Below are 8,791 nucleotides of genomic sequence, written 5' to 3' on the forward strand. Positions count from 1 at the left end.
TGGTGAAGGTGATACTTGGTATGGTGAAGGTGATACTTGGTATGGTGAAGGTGATACTTGGTATGGTGAAGGTGATACTTTGTATGGTGAAGGTGATACTTGGTATGGTGAAGGTGATACTTGGTACGGTGAAGGTGATACTTTGTATGGTGAAGGTGATGCTTGGTACGGTGAAGGTGATGCTTGGTATGGTGAAGGTGATGCTTGGTACGGTGAAGGTGATGCTTGCTATGGTGAAGGTGATGCTTGCTATGGTGAAGGTGATGCTTGCTATGGTGAAGGTGATGCTTGCTATGGTGAAGGTGATGCTTGGTATGGTGAAGGTGATGCTTGGTATGTTGAAGGTGATTCTTGGTATGGTGAAGTGATGCTTGGAATGGTGAAGGTGATGCTTGGTATGTTGAAGGTGATGCTTGGTATGGTGAAGGTGATGCTTGGTATGGTGAAGGTGATACTTGGTATGGTGAAGGTGATACTTGGTATGGTGAAGGTGATACTTGGTATGGTGAAGGTGATACTTGGTATGGTGAAGGTGATACTTGGTACGGTGAAGGTGATACTTGGTACGGTGAAGGTGATACTTGGTACGGTGAAGGTGATACTTGGTACGGTGAAGGTGATGCTTGGTACGGTGAAGGTGATGCTTGGTACGGTGAAGGTGATGCTTGGTACGGTGAAGGTGATGCTTGGCACGGTGAAGGTGATGCTTGGTACGGTGAAGGTGATGCTTGGTACGGTGAAGGTGATGCTTGCTACGGTGAAGGTGATGCTTGGTACGGTGAAGGTGATGCTTGGTACAGTGAAGGTGATGCTTGCTATGGTGAAGGTGATGCTTGCTATGGTGAAGGTGATGCTTGCTATGGTGAAGGTGATGCTTGCTATGGTGAAGGTGATGCTTGCTATGGTGAAGGTGATGCTTGGTATGGTGAAGGTGATGCTTGCTATGGTGAAGGTGATGCTTGGTATGGAAGGTGATGCTTGCTATGGTGAAGGTGATGCTTGCTATGGTGAAGGTGATGCTTGGTATGGTGAAGGTGATGCTTGGTATGGTGAAGGTGATGCTTGGTATGGTGAAGGTGATGCTTGGTATGGTGAAGGTGATGCTTGGTATGGTGAAGGTGATGCTTGGTAATGTGAAGGTGATGCTTGGTATGGTGAAGGTGATGCTTGGTATGGTGAAGGTGATGCTTGGTATGGTGAAGGTGATGCTTGGTATGGTGAAGGTGATGCTTGGTATGGTGAAGGTGATGCTTGGTATGGTGAAGGTGATGCTTGCTATGGTGAAGGTGATTCTTGCTATGGTGAAGGTGATGCTTGCTATGGTGGAGGTGATGCTTGCTATGGTGAAGGTGATGCTTGGTATGGTGAAGGTGATGCTTGCTATGGTGAAGGTGATGCTTGCTATGGTGAAGGTGATGCTTGCTTTGGTGAAGGTGATGCTTGCTATGGTGGAGGTGATGCTTGCTATGGTGGAGGTGATGCTTGCTATGGTGAAGGTGATGCTTGCTATGGTGAAGGTGATGCTTGGTATGGTGAAGGTGATGCTTGCTATGGTGAAGGTGATGCTTGCTATGGTGAAGGTGATGCTTGGTATGGTGAAGGTGATGCTTGCTATGGTGAAGGTGATGCTTGCTATGGTGAAGGTGATGCTTGCTATGGTGAAGGTGATGCTTGCTATGGTGAAGGTGATGCTTGGTATGGTGAAGGTGATGCTTGGTATGGTGAAGGTGATGCTTGGTATGGTGAAGGTGATGCTTGGTATGGTGAAGGTGATGCTTGGTATGGTGAAGGTGATGCTTGGTATGTTGAAGGTGATGCTTGGTATGTTGAAGGTGATGCTTGGTATGGTGAAGGTGATGCTTGGTTTGGTGAAGGTGATGTTTGGTATGGTGAAGGTGTTGCTTGGTATGGTGAAGGTGTTGGTTGGTATGGTGAAGGTGATGCTTGGTATGGTGAATGTGTTGCTTGGTATGGTGAAGGTGATGCTTGGTATGGTGAAGGTGATGCTTGGTATGGTGAAGGTGATGCTTGGTATGGTGAAGGTGATGCTTGGTATGGTGAAGGTGATGCTTGGTATGGTGAAGGTGATGCTTGGTATGGTGAAGGTGATGCTTGGTATGGTGAAGGTGATGCTTGGTATGGTGAAGGTGATGCTTGGTACGGTGAAGGTGATGCTTGCTATGGTGAAGGTGATGCTTGCTTTGGTGAAGGTGATGCTTGCTATGGTGAAGGTGATGCTTGCTATGGTGAAGGTGATGCTTGCTATGGTGAAGGTGATGCTTGCTATGGTGAAGGTGATGCTTGGTATGGGGAAGGTGTTGCTTGCTATGGTGAAGGTGATGCTTGGTATGGAAAGTGATGCTTGCTATGGTGAAGGTGATGCTTGCTATGGTGAAGGTGATGCTTGCTATGGTGAAGGTGATGCTTGGTATGGTGAAGGTGATGCTTGGTATGGTGAAGGTGATGCTTAGTATGGTGAAGGTGATGCTTGGTATGGTGAAGGTGATGCTTGGTATGGTGAAGGTGATGCTTGGTATGGTGAAGGTGATGCTTGGTATGGTGAAGGTGATGCTTGGTATGGTGAAGGTGATGCTTGGTATGGTGAAGGTGATGCTTGGTATGGTGAAGGTGATGCTTAGTATGGTGAAGGTGATGCTTGGTATGGTGAAGGTGATGCTTGGTATGGTGAAGGTGATGCTTGGTATGGTGAAGGTGATGCTTGGTATGGTGAAGGTGATGCTTGGTATGGTGAAGGTGATGCTTGGTATGGTGAAGGTGATGCTTGGTATGGTGAAGGTGATGCTTGGTATGGTGAAGGTGATGCTTGGTATGGTGAAGGTGATGCTTGCTATGGTGGAGGTGATGCTTGCTATGGTGAAGGTGATGCTTGGTATGGTGAAGGTGATGCTTGCTATGGTGAAGGTGATGCTTGCTATGGTGAAGGTGATGCTTGGTATGGTGAAGGTGATGCTTGGTATGGTGAAGGTGATGCTTGGTATGGTGAAGGTGATGCTTGCTATGGTGGAGGTGATGCTTGCTATCGTGAAGGTGTGCTTGCTATGGTGAAGGTGATGCTTGCTATGGTGAAGGTGATGCTTGCTATGGTGGAAGTGATGCTTGCTATGGTGGAAGTGATGCTTGGTATGGTGAAGCTGATGCTTGGTATGGTGAAGGTGATGCTTAGTATGGTGAAGGTGATGCTTGGTATGGTGAAGGTGATGCTTGGTATGGTGAAGGTGATGCTTGGTATGGTGAAGGTGATGCTTGGTATGGTGAAGGTGATGCTTGGTATGGTGAAGGTGATGCTTGGTATGGTGAAGGTGATGCTTGCTACAGTGAAGGTGATGTTGGCTACGGTGAAGGTGATGCCTGCTACGGTGAAGGTGATGCTTGGTATGGTGAAGGTTATGCTTGCTATGGTGAAGGTGATGCTTGCTATGGTGGAGGTTATGCTTGCTATGGTGAAGGTGATGCTTGCTATGGTGAAGGTGATGCTTGCTATGGTGAAGGTGATGCTTGCTATGGTGAAGGTGATGCTTGCTATGGTGAACTTGATGCTTGCTATGGTGGAGGTGATGCTTGCTATGGTGAAGGTGATGCTTGCTATGGTGAAGGTGATGCTTGCTATGGTGAAGGTGATGCTCGCTATGGTGAAGGTGATGCTTGCTATGGTGAAGGTGATGCTTGATATGGTGGAGGTGATGCTTGCTATGGTGGAAGTGATGCTTGCTATGGTGGAGGTGATGCTTGCTATGGTGGAGGTGTGCTTGCTATGGTGAAGGTGATGCTTGCTATGGTGAAGGTGATGCTTGCTATGGAGGAGGTGATGCTTGCTATGGTGGAAGTGATGCTTGCTATGGTGGAGGTGATGCTTGCTATGGTGGAGGTGATGCTTGCTATGGTGGAGGTGATGCTTGCTATGGTGGAGGTGATGCTTGGTATGTTGAAGGTGATGCTTGGTATGGTGAAGGTGATGCTTGGTATGGTGAAGGTGTTGCTTGGTATGGTGAAGGTGTTGCTTGGTATGGTGAAGGTGTTGCTTGGTATGGTGAAGGTGATGCTTGGTATGGTGAAGGTGATGCTTGGTATGGTGAAGGTGATGCTTGGTATGGTGAAGGTGATGCTTGGTATGGTGAAGGTGATGCTTGGTATGGTGAAGGTGATGCTTGCTATGGTGAAGGTGATGCTTGCTATGGTGGAGGTGATGCTTGCTATGGTGAAGGTGATGCTTGGTATTGTGAAGGTGATGCTTGCTATGGTGAAGGTGATGCTTGCTATGGTGGAGGTGATGCTTGCTATGGTGGAGGTGATGCTTGCTGTGGTGGAGGTGATGCTTGCTATGGTGAAGGTGATGCTTGGTATGGTGAAGGTGATGCTTGGTATGGTGAAGGTGATGCTTGGTATGGTGAAGGTGATGCTTGCTATGGTGGAGGTGATGCTTGCTATCGTGAAGGTGTGCTCGCTATGGTGAAGGTGATGCTTGCTATGGTGAAGGTGATGCTTGCTATGGTGGAGGTGATGCTTGCTATGGTGGAAGTGATGCTTGCTATGGTGAAGGTGATGCTTGGTATGGTGAAGCTGATGCTTGGTATGCTGAAGCTGATGCTTGGTATGGTGAAGCTGATGCTTAGTATGGTGAAGGTGATGCTTGGTATGGTGAAGGTGATGCTTGGTATGGTGAAGGTGATGCTTGGTATGGTGAAGGTGATGCTTGGTATGGTGAAGGTGATGCTTGGTATGGTGAAGGTGATGCTTGGTATGGTGAAGGTGATGCTTGGTATGGTGAAGGTGATGCTTGGTATGGTGAAGGTGATGCTTGGTATGGTGAAGGTGATGCTTGGTATGGTGAAGGTGATGCTTGCTATGGTGGAGGTGATGCTTGCTATCGTGAAGGTGTGCTTGCTATGGTGAAGGTGATGCTTGCTATGGTGAAGGTGATGCTTGCTATGGTGGAGGTGATGCTTGCTATGGTGGAAGTGATGCTTGCTATGGTGAAGGTGATGCTTGGTATGGTGAAGCTGATGCTTGGTATGGTGAAGCTGATGCTTGGTATGGAGAAGGTGATGCTTAGTATGGTGAAGGTGATGCTTGGTATGGTGAAGGTGATGCTTGGTATGGTGAAGGTGATGCTTGGTATGGTGAAGGTGATGCTTGGTATGGTGAAGGTGATGCTTGGTATGGTGAAGGTGATGCTTGGTATGGTGAAGGTGATGCTTGCTACGGTGAAGGTGATGTTGGCTACGGTGAAGGTGATGCCTGCTACGGTGAAGGTGATGCTTGGTATGGTGAAGGTTATGCTTGGTATGGTGAAGGTGATGCTTGGTATGGTGAAGGTGATGCTTGGTATGGTGAAGGTGATGCTTGGTATGGTGAAGGTGATGCTTGGTATGGTGAAGGTGATGCTTGGTATGGTGAAGGTGATGCTTGGTATGTTGAAGGTGATGCTTGGTATGTTGAAGGTGATGCTTGGTATGGTGAAGGTGATGCTTGGTATGGTGAAGGTGATGTTTGGTATGGTGAAGGTGTTGCTTGGTATGGTGAAGGTGTTGGTTGGTATGGTGAAGGTGATGCTTGGTATGGTGAATGTGTTGCTTGGTATGGTGAAGGTGATGCTTGGTATGGTGAAGGTGATGCTTGGTATGGTGAAGGTGATGCTTGGTATGGTGAAGGTGATGCTTGGTATGGTGAAGGTGATGCTTGGTATGGTGAAGGTGATGCTTGGTATGGTGAAGGTGATGCTTGGTATGGTGAAGGTGATGCTTGGTATGGTGAAGGTGATGCTTGGTATGGTGAAGGTGATGCTTGGTACGGTGAAGGTGATGCTTGGTATGGTGAAGGTGATGCTTGGTATGGTGAAGGTGATGCTTGCTATGGTGGAGGTGATGCTTGCTATCGTGAAGGTGTGCTCGCTATGGTGAAGGTGATGCTTGCTATGGTGAAGGTGATGCTTGCTATGGTGGAGGTGATGCTTGCTATGGTGGAAGTGATGCTTGCTATGGTGAAGGTGATGCTTGGTATGGTGAAGCTGATGCTTGGTATGGTGAAGCTGATGCTTGGTATGGTGAAGGTGATGCTTAGTATGGTGAAGGTGATGCTTGGTATGGTGAAGGTGATACTTGGTATGGTGAAGGTGATGCTTGGTATGGTGAAGGTGATGCTTGGTATGGTGAAGGTGATGCTTGGTATGGTGAAGGTGATGCTTGGTATGGTGAAGGTGATGCTTGGTATGGTGAAGGTGATGCTTGGTATGGTGAAGGTGATGCTTGGTATGGTGAAGGTGATGCTTGCTATGGTGGAGGTGATGCTTGCTATGGTGAAGGTGATGCTTGGTATGGTGAAGGTGATGCTTGCTATGGTGAAGGTGATGCTTGCTATGGTGAAGGTGATGCTTGGTATGGTGAAGGTGATGCTTGGTATGGTGAAGGTGTGCTTGGTATGGTGAAGGTGATGCTTGCTATGGTGGAGGTGATGCTTGCTATCGTGAAGGTGTGCTTGCTATGGTGAAGGTGATGCTTGCTATGGTGAAGGTGATGCTTGCTATGGTGGAGGTGATGCTTGCTATGGTGGAAGTGATGCTTGCTATGGTGAAGGTGATGCTTGGTATGGTGAAGCTGATGCTTGGTATGGTGAAGCTGATGCTTGGTATGGTGAAGGTGATGCTTAGTATGGTGAAGGTGATGCTTGGTATGGTGAAGGTGATGCTTGGTATGGTGAAGGTGATGCTTGGTATGGTGAAGGTGATGCTTGGTATGGTGAAGGTGATGCTTGGTATGGTGAAGGTGATGCTTGGTATGGTGAAGGTGATGCTTGCTACGGTGAAGGTGATGTTGGCTACGGTGAAAGTGATGCCTGCTACGGTGAAGGTGATGCTTGGTATGGTGAAGGTTATGCTTGCTATGGTGAAGGTGATGCTTGCTATGGTGGAGGTTATGCTGGCTATGGTGAAGGTGATGCTTGCTATGGTGAAGGTGATGCTTGCTATGGTGAAGGTGATGCTTGCTATGGTGAAGGTGATGCTTGCTATGGTGAACTTGATGCTTGCTATGGTCGAGGTGATGCTTGCTATGGTGAAGGTGATGCTTGCTATGGTGAAGGTGATGCTTGCTATGGTGAAGGTGATGCTCGCTATGGTGAAGGTGATGCTTGCTATGGTGAAGGTGATGCTTGATATGGTGGAGGTGATGCTTGCTATGGTGGAAGTGATGCTTGCTATGGTGGAGGTGATGCTTGCTATGGTGGAGGTGTGCTTGCTATGGTGAAGGTGATGCTTGCTATGGTGAAGGTGATGCTTGCTATGGAGGAGGTGATGCTTGCTATGGTGGAAGTGATGCTTGCTATGGTGGAGGTGATGCTTGCTATGGTGGAGGTGATGCTTGCTATGGTGGAGGTGATGCTTGCTATGGTGGAGGTGATGCTTGGTATGTTGAAGGTGATGCTTGGTATGGTGAAGGTGATGCTTGGTATGGTGAAGGTGTTGCTTGGTATGGTGAAGGTGTTGCTTGGTATGGTGAAGGTGTTGCTTGGTATGGTGAAGGTGATGCTTGGTATGGTGAAGGTGATGCTTGGTATGGTGAAGGTGATGCTTGGTATGGTGAAGGTGATGCTTGGTATGGTGAAGGTGATGCTTGGTATGGTGAAGGTGATGCTTGCTATGGTGAAGGTGATGCTTGCTATGGTGGAGGTGATGCTTGCTATGGTGAAGGTGATGCTTGGTATTGTGAAGGTGATGCTTGCTATGGTGAAGGTGATGCTTGCTATGGTGGAGGTGATGCTTGCTATGGTGGAGGTGATGCTTGCTATGGTGGAGGTGATGCTTGCTATGGTGAAGGTGATGCTTGGTATGGTGAAGGTGATGCTTGGTATGGTGAAGGTGATGCTTGGTATGGTGAAGGTGATGCTTGCTATGGTGGAGGTGATGCTTGCTATCGTGAAGGTGTGCTCGCTATGGTGAAGGTGATGCTTGCTATGGTGAAGGTGATGCTTGCTATGGTGGAGGTGATGCTTGCTATGGTGGAAGTGATGCTTGCTATGGTGAAGGTGATGCTTGGTATGGTGAAGCTGATGCTTGGTATGCTGAAGCTGATGCTTGGTATGGTGAAGCTGATGCTTAGTATGGTGAAGGTGATGCTTGGTATGGTGAAGGTGATGCTTGGTATGATGAAGGTGATGCTTGGTATGGTGAAGGTGATGCTTGGTATGGTGAAGGTGATGCTTGGTATGGTGAAGGTGATGCTTGGTATGGTGAAGGTGATGCTTGGTATGGTGAAGGTGATGCTTGGTATGGTGAAGGTGATGCTTGGTATGGTGAAGGTGATGCTTGGTATGGTGAAGGTGATGCTTGGTATGGTGAAGGTGATGCTTGCTATGGTGAAGGTGATGCTTGCTATGGTGGAGGTGATGCTTGCTATGGTGAAGGTGATGCTTGGTATGGTGAAGGTGATGCTTGCTATGGTGAAGGTGATGCTTGGTATGGTGAAGGTGATGCTTGGTATGGTGAAGGTGATGCTTGGTATGGTGAAGGTGATGCTTGCTATGGTGGAGGTGATGCTTGCTATCGTGAAGGTGTGCTTGCTATGGTGAAGGTGATGCTTGCTATGGTGAAGGTGATGCTTGCTATGGTGGAGGTGATGCTTGCTATGGTGGAAGTGATGCTTGCTATGGTGAAGGTGATGCTTGGTATGGTGAAGCTGATGCTTGGTATGGTGAAGCTGATGCTTGGTATGGTGAAGGTGATGCTTAGTATGGTGAAGGTGATGCTTGGTATGGTGAAGGTGATGCTTGGTATGGTGAA

This window comes from Amblyomma mixtum, unplaced genomic scaffold (genome assembly GCF_055824585.1).
Source record: "Amblyomma mixtum isolate Tamu unplaced genomic scaffold, ASM5582458v1 scaffold_14, whole genome shotgun sequence".
Taxonomy (NCBI): Eukaryota; Metazoa; Arthropoda; class Arachnida; order Ixodida; family Ixodidae; genus Amblyomma; species Amblyomma mixtum.